Here is a 15865-nt window from a genome sequence, read left to right as displayed (position 1 = left end):
ATCAGGCCCCAGGCACTAGCCTCTCCACCCTCTCGCAGAGAAGAGCGAATTCTGTGCCCACTGCAGCACTGCTGGTTGCTATCTGAGTTGCTAAGAAGCAGCGTGACGCCACTGCAGTCGCTGAGATGCAGGGCGATGAGAGCCTTTCTTTGACCTCATGTCAAGAGTCAGGGTGTCACTCAACTGCTGTCTATACCCCATCTCTCTCAACTGAGGGTCAATTAACAGTTTTCTCAAACACAGCTTCCCTATTTCTAAATAACCCGGACAAGTGCGATGCACCTGTGCCTGCCAGGACAGAGTTCAATTGCTTCAAGATGTGCATTATTATCAAGTGGTTTTTACCACACGGGAATACACTTGACGGGCGAGGTTCCTCAGTTTACCACTGAATGGATTCCTTGGAATCTTGCTCTTATAAATGTTCTGTCATGTTTCCATCACTTGACGTTTTCGAAAACACAATGTTAGCACTACAGACTGATTAATTCCTCTGTGGCATCCATAGCCCTCACAATGCCTCCAAATCAGTGGCTGTCACTAGTAACTAAGGGGGTGTGGGCTGAACAGAGAGCTCTCCCAGCTCCGGGAACAACTCTTGATCATCCCGATGGCTCGTGTGTCTGTCTCCTGTTGCTACACCCTAAGTCCCTTGAGGATAGGACCACATCTTATTTGTCTCTATGTTCCCCGTATCCAGAACTGTGCCTCTTACATAGCAGGTGTCTCTTTGTGGAATAAATTGTCGAGTCTCACTTATTTTTTCCTTTTATTGCGGTAAAACACACAAAACATAAAATTGATCATCTTAATTATGTTAAAGTGTGTGATGTGGTGTCATTAAGTACATGCTGAGTCCCACTTTTTAAGTAAAAAAAAAATCTCCTTAATAAAAATCACTCAATAGGTTAACAGCCTTTTTTCTAAGAAATGAATAAACAAAAAGATAAACTATGGAGCCTGACTTAAAGGCAATCTAGACAACAAAGTATGAATATTTTTTCCCATTAAATACAACTGTTATCACTTCTTCACTCCTCTGTAATCATGTCTTAAGCCAATGTTTTGAGCACTCTGCTAGACACTGGGAATAAATAGAATAAAAGACACGTCATTGCCTCTGAGGTGCTTAAAGGCCAAAAAAGAGATAGGTGATGACTTCTCTAATTCCCCCACACCATCAGGCAAACTTCATAAGGGCAGGCATATTAGTCATTGCTCCCCCTACGGTATCCTTAGTACTTCAAACAGTGCCTGACACATTGTAGGCATTTAAAAAATATTTGTTGAATGACTACATGATGAAAATCTTGCTGGAGAAGTTGGAAAAAGCTTGACAGAAGATAGTAGACTGAGTTTACTCTTACAGAAATTATTTCTGGAAGGAGTACAAAAATCCCCACTGGAGAGCAAGGTCCTCTCAGAATGTCTGGGGATGACCCAGGTGGTATGATTGAATGCTGGGAGAGAAGGGCGTGCCAGTACAGGTTGGCTTATGAAGAAACTCGTATGCCATGTTGATGAATCTAGAGTTTTAATTTTTATCTTGTAAGAAGAATTTTGAGGGCTGGCCGAGTGGCGCATTGGTTAAGATTTGGCTTGGGACGCCAGCTCTGAGCAGCAGGACCCTGGTTTGAATCCCACATATGAGGGCTAGTGACAGTGCCCTCTACAGCTAAGATGGTGAACAACAGCTCAACCTGGAGCTGGGCTGCCATGAGTCGCCGGCGACGGTGTTAGGCTGCAGTGGGGCTGGCTGGAAGCTGGTGTGCACTTTTGTGAGCCACCGAGAGCCACCTTGAGCAGCTGTCCAATGGCTGGCGAGCAACTGCCTCACCCGGGAAGAGCGCAATGATAACACCAACATAGGCCAGTGAAGCGACGTCCTCCACAACTAGACTGAAGAACAAAAGGACAGCAACTTGTCTGTTCCCGTTCCCGGATTCCCCAACACTGTTCCCCTCCCCCAATTCCCCAATTTTAAAAAAAAAAGAATTTTGAGCAAAATGTTTGCATTTTGGAAAAGTCACTGAAGTGTAGCTCAGATAAGCAGCTTATCAAACTCACCAGTCCCCACCACCCTGTGGCCTTTAATTATTTGATATCTGCCACAAATACTTCCTGTTTCCATCCGGCCTGAGTTGTCCCTGCTGAGAAACCCTCCTGACGCTTCCACCTAAGCCTTCCCACTCAAGTCCCTCCTCCCTGAACTATGTTCCTTTCATGGCAAAGAGAAACACAGTGAAGGCGACCTGATGAATCCACGGGGGGCCTTTCCCCTGTGGAGTACTCTTGCAGCTGGCTTTTCTTCTCTGTCCATCAGTTTCTAGTTTGGATTCTTCTGGAAGCAGATGCTGGAATAAGGACTTGAGGGTAAATGGGGTATTGGGACTGGCCCCAATGAAAACAAGTGGGCCAATGGAAAAGTGAGACACAAGAAACAATAAAGGTGAGCTGGTGAGCGAGTTACCATGGTGGAACGCTGGGGTTTGGCCTCAACCAACAAACTGTGTAGAGTGCATCTCAGAATTGTCCCAGAAGGGCCGAAGAAGCTGAGGTATTTACCCACTAATTCCTAATCCTTTTGGCAAAGAATCACGCTAAGGGGCATTAAATTCCAGGCACCTCAGGTCTTCGCTGCTTTCTAGCTGACATGGCTCTCAGACAGAGAGACATGGGCACCTGCAGTAGGGAGCTGTCAGTGGGCACAGGGACTGCCTTTGCGGCTGCAGGTGAACTCAGGTGGGCCAAGGGGATAAGGGCAGCATCCTCTATACCACTTACCCCACCGGAGGTTAGCTTCCCTTTCAAGACTGGCAGAGACAGTACGGTGTGCTCACCAGACCATTTCTTCTTGGGCACACAAGCAGACTACATGTCACAGGCTCCCTTGTAGTTAAACCACGTTATTCACAGGTAAGCTGAGGAAGGCGTACCACCTCACTGAGTCCTGCCCGGTAGAATATGGACAGAGGTGATATATAAGTCACATCTAAGCCTGGCCTTTAAAAGCACCTCATGTGATCCTCCAGTTCTCTTTCCCTTCAGTGACCAACTTGAAGGCCATATGTTTAGAGTGGCATGTTGTAACTTTGTTAAATTAACGTGTTAAGTGGAGCACAGGGTGAAGGACAGTGGGCAGATGATCAACAACAGACCACAGGAGAAATTGAAATGGAGAAGCTTATCACACACAGGTCCCGAAGGAGAGGCATAGCACACCCTGAGGGTCCACACATGGAGGTCAAGGCAGAGTGCACAGAAAGAAAGAGACCAGCAGGACCCGGGAATGTGCCTTTATTAGGGTCTGGGGGTGAAGTGCTTTGAGGTTCCTAAGCTAGGGCCGGATTGGTCAATTCAAACTAAAAGAGTGGCAGTTTGGGAAGTATACGGCATACAGGGGCTGGGAGGCAGGGGAGACAGTTGATCATAAGGGCTGTTGGAGAGTCATATCAGAAACTCACATTTGTTTGTGATTCTGCAGGCTGCAATCTAAGGCATGTTCTTGCATGAGGGGCTAGTGTCAGGCTGACTGGCTACACAACATGGATGCCGAGGCAAGAATTCCACGGAGTAGCTTAGCTAAACTCTCAACATGATAGGAACACCAGACAGAAGGAACGTTTATCCATGAGTCCCTGCCTGGAGGAGCCCGCCAAGAAAAGCCACTCAAATCACACCAGACTCTGGTTTAAATGAGAAATAAATAGTTGAATAAAGCCCCTTAGACCTGGAGGTTCATTTGTTACTGCAGCAGAGCCTTGAGTCTCCTGACTACACTGAATAGATTTGGACTCTGCTGAGAATCTCTGCATGTCCTGGCAATATGTTCTTTTTCGCCTCTTCTCTTCATAACTTGCAAAGAATAGTTTAATGTAACTTTAGTACTTGAAATCATCTGCTTAAGTTTCTTTCTTTTAAAGATTTTACTGGGGAAATGGAGAAGGGGAACAGTGTTGGGGAATTGGGGAAGGAGAACAGCCAAGTTGTCCTTCAATCTTAGTTGTGGAGGGTGCAGCTAGCTCAGCAACAAGTCCAGTCGCCATCCTGCCACCTGTTGGCAGCTCAGCTTGGGCATAGCTCTCTGGCCTATGTAAGAATCGAACCGGTGACTCTGTTGCTCAGAGCTCATGCTCTTAACCAACTGAGCCACTTGGCCGGCCCCCGTCTGCTTAAGTTTCAAGGAACAAATATGCTTAGCAGTTTGCTGTGAAGTCCAGCTAGTGTAATAGACCTGATAGCATCTCTCAAGGCCCCCTGTCCACTTAAAGACATCGGTTTGGGCGGTAGAATTCAGCTGCCCACCACCTCCACTTAACAGATCTAGAGAAACTACCAATTACTACTCAATTGACTTGCATGGAGCTGCCCGCAGGGTCAGAGGGTGACATCCTGGAGGGCCATTTGCAGTGACTATGTAATTAACGTTATCATGATGTATAGCTGAACATCATGGTTTTCATAGACGGAGACCTTTTCATCCTAGGCTATTCTTCCAAGCAAGGGGGTTTCTTGTTCTACCTGCACGACATTCAGGACCATCCTTGGACAACATTATTGGGAGTTTTAATTGTACCTCTTTAAGTCTTTTCTTTGAAGGCCATGGGCCCTGGAAGTTTTTGAACTAAGTTTTGTGGCCCTACATCACCTTCACAGTCTTTAAAGGCATCAGTTTACACAAATGCCTGATCATGGCCATTGTCTCCTCCCAAAGTCAACACTTAGATTTATTGACTGAGAAGGACATAACTGACCGAAACTTCACCCAGCTCAATATTTGCCTACAGACAATAAATCTCAACACCGATCCAAACTGAAAGTCGATGGATATGCATTGTTACATACTTTCTATTGGCAAGAGTAATCAATTGAATATGGATTTTGAAATAATTTCATTTTGATTGGAGTGTGGGACTGGTTTGACAGGGCAGGCTGAGAATAAAGGGTGGAAAGTCTGATAGGAACAGTTGCTCTTTGTAATCTCGTAGTTAAATGTGGTGCTGTGAGCAGCACTTAAAAAAGACCCTGTCATCTATCAAGCATCCGGAAGGGCTGCTTTATGTGAGATGATGTCATCACAATGGCAGAGTATGTTAAGCCCTCTGCGAATCCCCACTGGGTATTTGTCCTGTGTGAGAATCAATTACAGAAAAGATAAATGATGCATTAGAAGTGTCTTTTAGCATATATTTCACTTCTGATATATGTTGTTCTGCTGAGCAACAAACGATTTAGATAAACCTCAAGGTCATGTTTGGACCAGGGAGATGTTTTTCATTAGCCAGAGAGTGACCATCCTGATAACAGATTCAGCAGCTTGTAGAAAATGAGAAAACACCCGCCTCCTCAGGGGCCGCCCAAGCAGCCTACCTGGGCCAACTTGATCAGGCTGAATGCTCCAGACGCTCCCAGAAAGCCACATCAGCATCCAGACACAGGGAGAGTGATGTCTTAGCCATGACCTCCCGACTACGTCCCCTCTGAGTCTACTGGGCGATTATTGCTGCACACTGTACTTACACTTCAACAGTGGACCCTGGAGAGTGCATCTCCCAGCTCAACGTTTTGTCCATCACAAAGCTAAAAATAGCTGAGTTTTTATTTTTTCCCCCTCCCCTTCAGAGCCTACGGTCTGTGTTATCAGCTGATTTCCTATCTTGGCCCAATCTCTCATTTTTCCTGAGACTTGACAATTTCACATGTAAGAAGGGAAAGTGTGTTTATGCCTCCTTTAGCCACCTCAGTGTCCACTTCCTTGTCACTGGGTCCTCAGACCCATTGTACTGGGGCTTTGGTACTGCCTGTCACCGCCCCCAGTGTGTGCTATGACAGCCCAGTCTGACTATGCCGCAGCGATGTTATTCAACTCAGTGCCTGCAATAGGCTCTAACTTAGGCCCCTGTCTTCCCAAGACCTCCTTGTAGCCTCAGTCCTGTGAGCTTCATGCCTTTATTCTTATGTTTTTAGGGCCCTCAGTTGCCTTCCCTGTAAAAGGTTGTTCTCCATATTTTCATAAACAAAAATTCAAGTCTTCTCTCAGAGTCTTACACTAGGAAGCTTCCCCCAGTCACTCCAATCTGAGTGGGCTTTTCTGTTCTTCCATAGCGCACTATCGATAAAGAGCCCAGATGGTAATCACCTGGTTATTTGTCATCCCTGTGGCCTTAAACAGTAAACGCTATGAGAGAACATCTCCATATTTGTTCATCATCTTACTCCCAATTATAAGCATGGCTCTTGGCACATAGCATACACTCAATAAGGATCTTAGGAATACATGAAAAAGTCTTAGGACCTAAAATGTCCATGTCCCTTTTTTTCTACCAGGGTCTATTATAGTTGGATTAAGAACTTCAGAGATTAGCTTTCCTTTTCTCCATTTCTGAGTATGAGCAACAGAGACTCAGCAGAAAGTAAGGACCATTTCAGGGTCCCAGGGTGTCAGACCTGTTCACTGTCTCTGGAGCACGTGGGGTGTGATATGGACAAACCAAAAAGAAGGGATCGGGCAATGAGGATCACTGGTTCCAGGCCAACGAACATTGCTCTTCTGCTTGTGAATGTTTTCCCTTCTTTTCATGAAAAACAGTGAGGTCAGCAAGAAGGGGGAGACCATTTTAAATCATAGGCACACTGGCATGTATAACCTGGCCCCCCATTCCCCACAAAGCTACATTGGAAGTCCCTTCTCCTCACACAGTTGCTCTGTCAGAACTTCCCACAATGCATTAGGACACCTGGTTATTTCTCTACTCCTTGCTTTCAGCCATGTGTTACCCAGCTGATGTCCTAAAGCTAAGGTTATTTTGTAATAGCTTTATTGAGTTCTAATTGACATACAATATTGCATAAATTTGAAGTGTACAATTATTATATACACATATATACATATACATAAAACTATCACCACAATCAAGATAACAAACACTTATCATCATCACCTCCCAAAGTTTCCCTGTGCCCCTGAGTTAGCCCACCCTCCCCACAGCATCCCTACTCGTACTGCTGAGGCAACCACTGATCTTCTTTCTGTTATAGATTAGTTTGCATTTCCTAGAGTTTTATATAAATGGAATGATACTGTATGTACCCATGTTGACTGATTTCTTTCACTCAGCATAATTAGTTTGAGCTCCATCCATACCATTGCATGTATTATTAATAGAAGTTTGTTCAGGGCTAAGGTTTTCATAAAATTATTCTGAAAGTTTGTGGGCATCCTGAAAATAGGAAAAGATTGGGTTCTTGGGATATATTATAACATAGACTGTCTAGATTTGTTCTAGAATTAGCAATCCTGCTATCAGCAGAAAACGTGCAATAAAGAAGGACTCAGAAGAGGAGAGAAGTAAATGGAGACAACAGCTAAAAGAACAGAGAAAAGGAGCTAAAAATCTCCTGAATTTCCTTCTGTCTGTAACTCCCTCCCCCACGGTGCTTCCCCAGATCCACTGTCACTAATTCATCCTCATCTTTCACTGAAAGTATTTTCACTCCCCTCTTCTTCCAAATATCCCACCTCCACCATCAATAAAGCCTTTTGTTTTTATCACCTGCCTTTAGCTGAGCAAGAGCCAGAGTGAAATTACCTCCCACTCAAACATTTCACTGGAAAACCCACTGATTCTATGTTGAGAATTTTGAATCCACTGTGATTTGAAACAAATATTGCCTTTTCAAATGTTCTCATGTATGGGTGCCAGAGCGTGGTTCCATCTCCTTTCCCCACCACATCACAGAGACTTCCACCCAACGAGAGAACATTATCCATTGGTTACAAAGTAAGCTGATTTCAATATGCTATCCAGGTAGACAAGAACAGATGTCTTTTTAAGTGGGAGGCTTCTTTTAGGTCTTACTCTCTATAATGAAAGGCCTACACAGATATACTTCACTTTGTTAGAACAACTTAGCCCTGGGCACAAGCACAATGTCAACTTGTAGGCTGCTGCTTTTCTAGCCTCCATCCTTTCAGCCTAGAATATCTTGTTCTCATGCCCCAGCTGCCTTTCCGAAACTCTTAAATGTGTAAATCCCTCCATCTTTGACTTCTGCATGTGCAGGAACCTAAATTCCAGAGGACAAACTGTGGTGAGAATTCCAACTTTCAACAAGCTGTGTGAGAGACATCAGGTTTGCTTATTTGCTTTGTAAAAAGTCCGTTTATCCCGCGTGTTTGTTCCAGGCCTGATAGCATAACTTACTTATTTAATGGGCATACTTGAATGCATTAAATAGCCCAGATTCCAAAGCTATGGTTGAAGGCAGGGCAAAATGATTCCCTTGTAGATAAAGAAGGCGCCACTCCAATTACTGTAAAACCTGGCCACGAATTGCCAGGCCCAAAGCAATACCTCATCTGGACTGGTGGTGAGTGTCTGGCCATTCCTTCACCAAACACTTCACAAGTGGAAGACTCTTTTCCCTCCCACTCCTCTAAGCAACCTGTGCCAAGAATTTGCTCGCTCTCTAGCAGGAGGTTTAATTACCTGTGACTTAATTGGTCATACCGTAGCTGTGTATAGCTGCAAATATTTTGAGGAGTCTTCAAGGTCTCTTCTCTACCAGGTCCTGACCTGTCTTACCTGCTTTAACTCCTGTGTCCCTCAAACCCCCCTTCTAGACCATGAAAACATCCTGGGATTTTCTGCATGCTGCTCCTTTTGTTCACACAGCCTCCTTTACCTGGATTGTCTCCCTGGCCCTTACCTTACCATCTTTGCCTCCCAAAAACCTGTCCATCCTCAAAATCTAGACCTGAATGCCTCATCTTTAATGCTTCCATAAAGCCCCCAGCCCAAAGTGAGTTATGTCCCTTTTCATCTTAAAGCACTTAGTTCATCCCACAGATATGGAAGTTATCAGAGTCTGCCTTGATTGTAACTGGAGCAGCCCAGATAGCCATCACTGAATGGCTGACATTTAGAGAACTTCCAGCGGGCTCTGTACTTTCACATGGATTAGTGTGCTTAATCCTCAAAGAGCTGGCTAAGTCCCAAGGAAGTTATTTAACTTGCCTAAGATCACATAGCTAATAAGTCATAGATTTGAACCTAAGGCGGTCTGACCCTGGGACTTAACAAAGGTACTAGATTATAATAAGCTCTTAAGAAGAACATCTCTCTACAGTCCTTACAACGTGCCTTCCATATTCGTAACAGTCACACACACACACACACACACACACACACACACACACACAATCTGTCTACCCTTCATAAACATCTATTTTATATTAATATTCTATTTATATCTAGATAGATAAATATAGATATACCTTGCGTCAATAAAATGACTCAAGAGAACACAGGTTAGTTTCCTATGGCTGCTATAACAAATTATCACAAGCTCGGCAGCTTAAAATAACAGAAAATTATCCTCTCATAGTTCTGGAGGCCAGAAGTCTGAAATCATCATCACTGAGCCAAGGCCAAGTTGCTGGCAGGGCCACAGCCCCTCCAGAGACTCCTGGAGACAATCCAGTCTTCGCCTCTTCCAGCTTCTGGTGGCTGCTGGCATTCCTTGGTTTGTAGCCACATCACACGAATCTCTGCCTCCGTGGTCACATTCCCTCCCCCTCCTCTGTTTGCCTCTCTCATAGAAGGACACATGTGATGGCATTTAGGGACCACCCACATAATCCAGGATAATGTCACTATCTCAAGGTCTTTCACTTAATCACATCTGCAAAGACCCTTTTTCCAAATAAGGTAGCATTTCCAGGTTCCAGGGATTAGAACCAGCTATCTTTGGGAGCCATTATTCACCCAACTGCAACTCCCAACCTTGGTTCGTATTCCTAAACCACAGGTGTACATTAGCAATTGATCTTACAAACTAACGTGTCCTGAAGAGTGAAATTAGACTTTGTGGAAACAACCTCCTCAGTCCCTAACAGGATGAAAAAGCAATAAAAACAACAGAACTTCAGATGACTTTCTTTAGGAGAAGCTGGGTTCAAGCACAAAAAAGTATATTGTTCAACAGAAAAAAGAAACAGATCTCATTCTCTTCAACAAACATATTGTAGGTCACATTTTTAGGGCTGAATCAACAAACTGCTCTCCATAAGCTACAATTTTGTGCGACACAAACAATTTCAGAAACACTCTTGCTGCCAAGATGAGAAGTGGATGCGGCTCATTCCTCACCCTACTGTCTTGAAAATTCTTTCCCACGTATCTCAAGGTTGCCTGTGCTAATGACAGGAATAGTATACCATCCTCTGGTCGGGGAGCCAGCTCCCCGCCTCTCTTAGGGGCCCAGCAAATCTCAGAGCACAGAGCATGAAACACTTCAAGGTTCTGAGGTGGAAATGCCAGACAGCTGCTGTGAGAAGGGGTTACCTAAGCATATTAACAAGGGCCAATATGAAACCACACGCTTAGGTGGATCCCACAGGACTGTAGCAACGTCAATGCTTGAGTCTTTGTTACCAAATCCTCCGTTTGGGAAACAACTTCACTAGAAGATGTTCACACATGGAGAATGCCCAGTAGGGCTTTGGTCAATATGATTTTGTGGTTTGTTTAAAAATGGTTAAACAGCTATTAAGCTCTCCCGTCCTGGGCCTGTATCCCTGCTTTTATATAAGTCATGCGTGCATTCATTCCCTCCAAAATGCTCAGACACGTAAACACCCGCATACACACATTCTGTAGTCTAATTGCTCCATCATGGAGAGGAAATATCATGATTTTTCCACCTCTGTTGAACGTGAAGAATTCAGTCACAGCCACGAACGTGAGCTCACCGGCATGCAGTGACAGGCTCGGCCTCTTATGAGCCTCGCGAGCTCTCTCTGCACTGAGACACAGCCAAGGGGGTATGTGCTGGAGGTTGCGGGGAGGGGATCCTTTCTGATTCATGGCCTGTTTCAAACAGCTCCATAAAAATGATAGAATTAGAAAGCTTTCTTTCCTTGGTGATAGTTCAACCTACTCTGTTTTATTTCTGCTGGGTTGGCATTAACTTGCCAGCCAGGTTGTTAACCACGTTTATTACTCACAGTCCAGGAAGAAAAGCAAATGCAGCCAGAGGAGGCACCCCCAGCCCATAGCGCAGGCTCCCTCGTGGCCCTCTGGGTCAGACAGGAAGTCCCCTCCACAAGCAGATTGCAATGGTTGCCAGCTGGATGGCCATTTTGATCAGGAGCCAACCCCGGCTTGTCTTCCAATGTCACTCTTGGGGGAGGCTCAGCAGCCGTGAAACCTCTCCTGGGACGCTGTCATCCAACTGTTACACAGAACATGGATTTGCCTGACAAGCCTGAAACAGCTCAGGGTATTTCTCTCAAATCCTTTATCTATGCATCCCAAGGAGGTTTCGGTTAGGATAGAGCTATATTTTATACCATTCGGCATTTTGGCAGTTCTCTCCTTCTCCAACATGTGATTTAGAATAACAGTATGTAAGGACCTGGAGTTAATACAATAATAAAATTCAGTTTTAGCATGAACAAGAGAGCAAGCAGTCCACTCTATTGAAACTCGCGAGTTCAGAGATGCCAAATTTTTAGCTTTTGAGTCATAGAACAAATCTTCATTAGCTGAACAGGTCGTAAGAACAAAGTTGATGTTCTCAGCAGTTTAAAAATATGATCTGAAATTCAGAATTCTATTCATTAACATTAATTTCTTCACTCACTGAAACTGGAGGAAATAGGGGATTTCATCCATCTCTTGAAGAACATGAAACTATTTAGTTTTTTTCTTGGTCATATCTAGTCACCTTGGAAATAAAGCAGTCTTCCATTTTGTCATGAGTGAAAGATGGCAGTTCCTACCCCGCACACAAAACTCCTGCAGGGACTCACAGGAAAGGAGAGAGATTGAAGGACAACAGAAAGAATCAATAGAAAACAACAAAAGTCACAAGAAGCCACTGACTAAATACATTGGCTTTTGTTAGCTAATTCTTCTCATCCTAAGTTTTTGTGCTTTTATACTGAGAACACAGTATTTTAAGTCCAGGAGACAGAGAGACCTGGTTTTCTATAAAGCATCTAGTGGTATAAAGAAAATGTAGAATAGAAAGATCTTCCTCTAAAACACAAAAACGAAAACAAAAAATACCCTCCCCCATGATACCTGATGATCTCCCACCACTAATTTACTTCTGTGTGTTGAGAATGGCCTTCTCCCAGGCATTCTCTTAGAATAACGCCCCTCCTAGGAGAGGTCATAAGTCAAACCTCCTGCTCACTAGTATGTATAACATTTTCAAATTCTTCAGCAAAGGAGAAATCAAGAAGATTTAAGGGCACAAGGTGGACTAAGAGCAACAGAAATGGAAGTCAGACACGGAGTCCCCAATGGCCTCCCAAATTGTGGACACTTTACCCAGATTTGGGCAGGTACTCAGGACACAGTGCTGTGAACTAGGGTGGTAGAACAGAAAGCACTTTCGTGGGGTAGGAGAAGGTATCCCTTCCTCCTGGAAGACTCAGCCTACAGCAGGGTACAGAGCGTGGTGATCAGCTCCCACTTTTCTCCTCAGCCAGCCCCTTTCTAGGGTACACAGCCTACACAGCCACGCACAGGGGCTCTGGCAAGAAGATGAAACCTCAACTTCACGACCTCACTTACGGATTATCCCTGAAGAAAGAACTTCCATCAAGAGACAAAAGAGAAAAAGACAGTTGGGCCTGTTGACATGCCCCATTTTTATTTTTAGTTGAATGCGTGCTTCTAGAAAGTTCTCTGCATTTTTGCTCCAAGTACCCAGGTGTCTTCTATCTACTAATGGCTAAGACACTGGACTTGCACTCAGTGTAGCTATCTCAGAATATTCTCCACACCTTTTCTCTCTCTGTACCCAGCATTTCTCATTCCCCCTGTCCCCATCTCCCCATTGCTTCCTTGTTCCCTTGACATAAATAAGGAGCAAGATGGTGTCGGGTTTGCAGCATTTGCATTGATGGATTACCACCCAAGAAATAACTCATGGGGGTGGGGGAATGGGTTAAAAAATAGTGCTCTCAGTACAAATTTGAACAGGTAAAATAAATAAACAAACAAATAAACAAACTCATATGCCTACACCATTCTAGACATAGAGAACACTCCCTGACTATATGTTCAAAATTCTAGAAATCCCAGAAAGTCTATCTAGCCTCACAGATAAATCTTTTCTTTTTTTCTTTTTTTTTAAAGGTTTTATTGGGGAATGGGGGGAGGGGAACAGACAAGTTGCTGTCGTTTTGTTTTTCAGTCTAGTTGTGGAGGACATCGCTTCAGTAGCCCATGTTGGTAATTATCATTGCGCTCTTCCTGGGAGAGGCAGTCACTCGCTGGCCATTGAATGTCAGCTAACGGCAGCTCATGGCAGATCACGAAAGCTCATACCCGCTGCCGGCCAGCCCCACTGCAGCCATGCCACCACCACCAGCGACTCACGGCAGTCCAGCTCCAGGAGAAGCTGTTGTTCACCATCTTAGCTGTGAAGGGCGCAGCATCACTGGCCCTCATGTGGGATCCGAACCAGGGCCCTGCTGCTCAAAGCTGGCATCCTAAGCCAGCTCCTAAACAATGCACCACTCGGTCTGCCCACGGATAAATCTTTACACTAAGTTCCACGCAGTGAAGTCAGAATCAAATATGTCTAACTCACTTGTTCAGGGATACACAGGTAAAAAGTGGAGGAACTGAGATTCGAACCCAGGAAGCCTGACTCCAGAAACCCAGGGTTATGACTACCTCGTCCATGCAGACTTCCAGTGAGCGGGTGTTCTGGGTATCTTCTTCCAGGTCTAGATTCTGTCTTTCAGATTTGGCCTCTGATTCCTTGACTCCGATTTTTTGCTCTGCAACTAGTAACCTATATTCCAAGTGGAGATCATGCCAGTGAGCAGCCAGGCAGGGTCAGGTCAGGGTAATAAGCCCCTGAGTAAGGTGAGAGTAGCCACTGCCATTCAACCAGGACCAAATGTGACTGAACATAAACCTGACGATAGGGAACCCCCATGGCCAGAGGCTCCCTCAGCCTGGCTGCACACTTCATGGCCAAAAGGATAAGCCCTCAGGCTAAGGAGGACAAATGTAAGCAGCTTACTGGGTTTCCCTGCTAAACATGATAACTACAGACTGGGAAAAGGGACAAGAAGTGTCATGCATTCTCCGTTGTCAGTAGGCACTATCTAATAAGAATTTTCTGTTGATCAAAGCAGTGGAAATTAAACCTTAAATCACTGTTACTGTACTTGGAAATGGTGTTCATGTGTAAGAAACACCAGGAAAACTCTTATAGTTTTAAAGAAGTTTCTCTCAACTCCTAGCTAAGTTACTAACTAAAGAGGCAGATCACTGGAATGATGAATTTATTTTCCCTCCAAGTCATGGTCTCATATTTTCTTTTCCTCTTGCGTATCATTAAATTAACACCCCAAATTTTTGTTATATTGGTTAAGTAGTTTGTTTTAAAGGATATGTTTTCCAGTATATTAGATGCATGTTTTAAAGATATTTTTATAATAATCTTGGAGCTGAGGATTTAGCTCCAATTTGTGGAAAATATCTCCTACATAACCTGTTTGGAAAAGCCAAACCTTATGGTCAAACCAATTACCAAGTCAAACTTACCTAAAGTCAGGAGAAGTCTAATTTTACCTTGTTAACTCAAACAAATATGTTAATACAAGTGCCCATGAAATTTCATTTGTTCTGGATTCTAATTCTAAAATGGATGGATAGGTGATGGATGGATGGATGGATGGATGGATGGATGGATGGATGGATGGGTCAATGGATCAATGGATGGATAGATGGCTGAGAGTGTTTTCATGACTTTGTTACCTGGATAAAATAAAGTGCTATCTCCCTGAATATTTTTTTAATTGTGGCAAAAAACACATTACATTAAATTTACCATTTTAAGTGTACTGTTCAGTAGTGTTACCTACATTCACATTGTTATGCAACAGATCTCTAGAAATTTTCATCTTGCAGAACTGAAATTCTATACCCACTGAACAACAATTCCTCATTTCCCTCCCCACCCCCCAGCCTCTGGCAACCATAATTCTACTTTCTGTTTCTATAAGTTTGGCTACTTTAGATACCTCCTGTAAGTGGCATCATACACTATTTCTTTCTTTATGGCTGGCTTATTTCACTTAGTGTAATGTCCTCAAGGTTCATCCATCATGTAGCCTGTGACAGGATTTCCTACTTTCTTAAGGCTGAACAATATTCTATTGTATGTATATGCCACATTTTCTTTATTCATCCATCCATTGACGGACATTCGAGTTGCTTCCACCTCTCGGCAATTGTGAATAATGCTGCAGTGTGCATGGGTGTGCAAATATTCCTTCAATGTTTTTTAAGGGGGCTGTTTTTGCATTGGCCTCCTGGGAGCCCATCCTCAACAGCAATGCATTATTAAATTGCTCCTTTTAAGGGTGTCCTGGGGGTGTCCTCTTCCCCAAAGCAATACACTATAGTAAAATCCAAGATTGATGAGAGGAATTCTTTTCTTTCGTAATGTGTAAAATGGGTGGCTAGGAAAGGATAGTCAAGAAAAACCTGGCCAACCAGACAGACCTTGGACAGCCGGTTAGCATGCATGGAAGTTGAGATTCAGGAAATCTGCTTGCTTAGAGCTAGCCATGCCCCTGTACTGTTTCCACACACCCCCAGAGGCATACATATCCTGGTTGAGAGACAGCTTATCACTTCACACAGTCTCCGGTACCTAGCACGAACTCCACAAATGTTAGGTGTCAATGTTATCTATTCCCTGAGAATGCACTGCTACATACACATTCACATTCTCATTCCACTCCCCCAAGTAAAAACCAAAGAAAAAAAACACTAGGTAAAAAGACTCGCACGTGATCAGGTAACAGGTGCAATGAAAAATAAAA

The sequence above is a fragment of the Hipposideros armiger genome, unplaced genomic scaffold, assembly GCF_001890085.2.
Source record: "Hipposideros armiger isolate ML-2016 unplaced genomic scaffold, ASM189008v1 scaffold_190, whole genome shotgun sequence".
Lineage (NCBI taxonomy): Eukaryota > Metazoa > Chordata > Mammalia > Chiroptera > Hipposideridae > Hipposideros > Hipposideros armiger.
The sequence above is the reverse complement of the archived record's forward strand: the minus strand, read 5'-3'. Positions refer to the sequence as shown.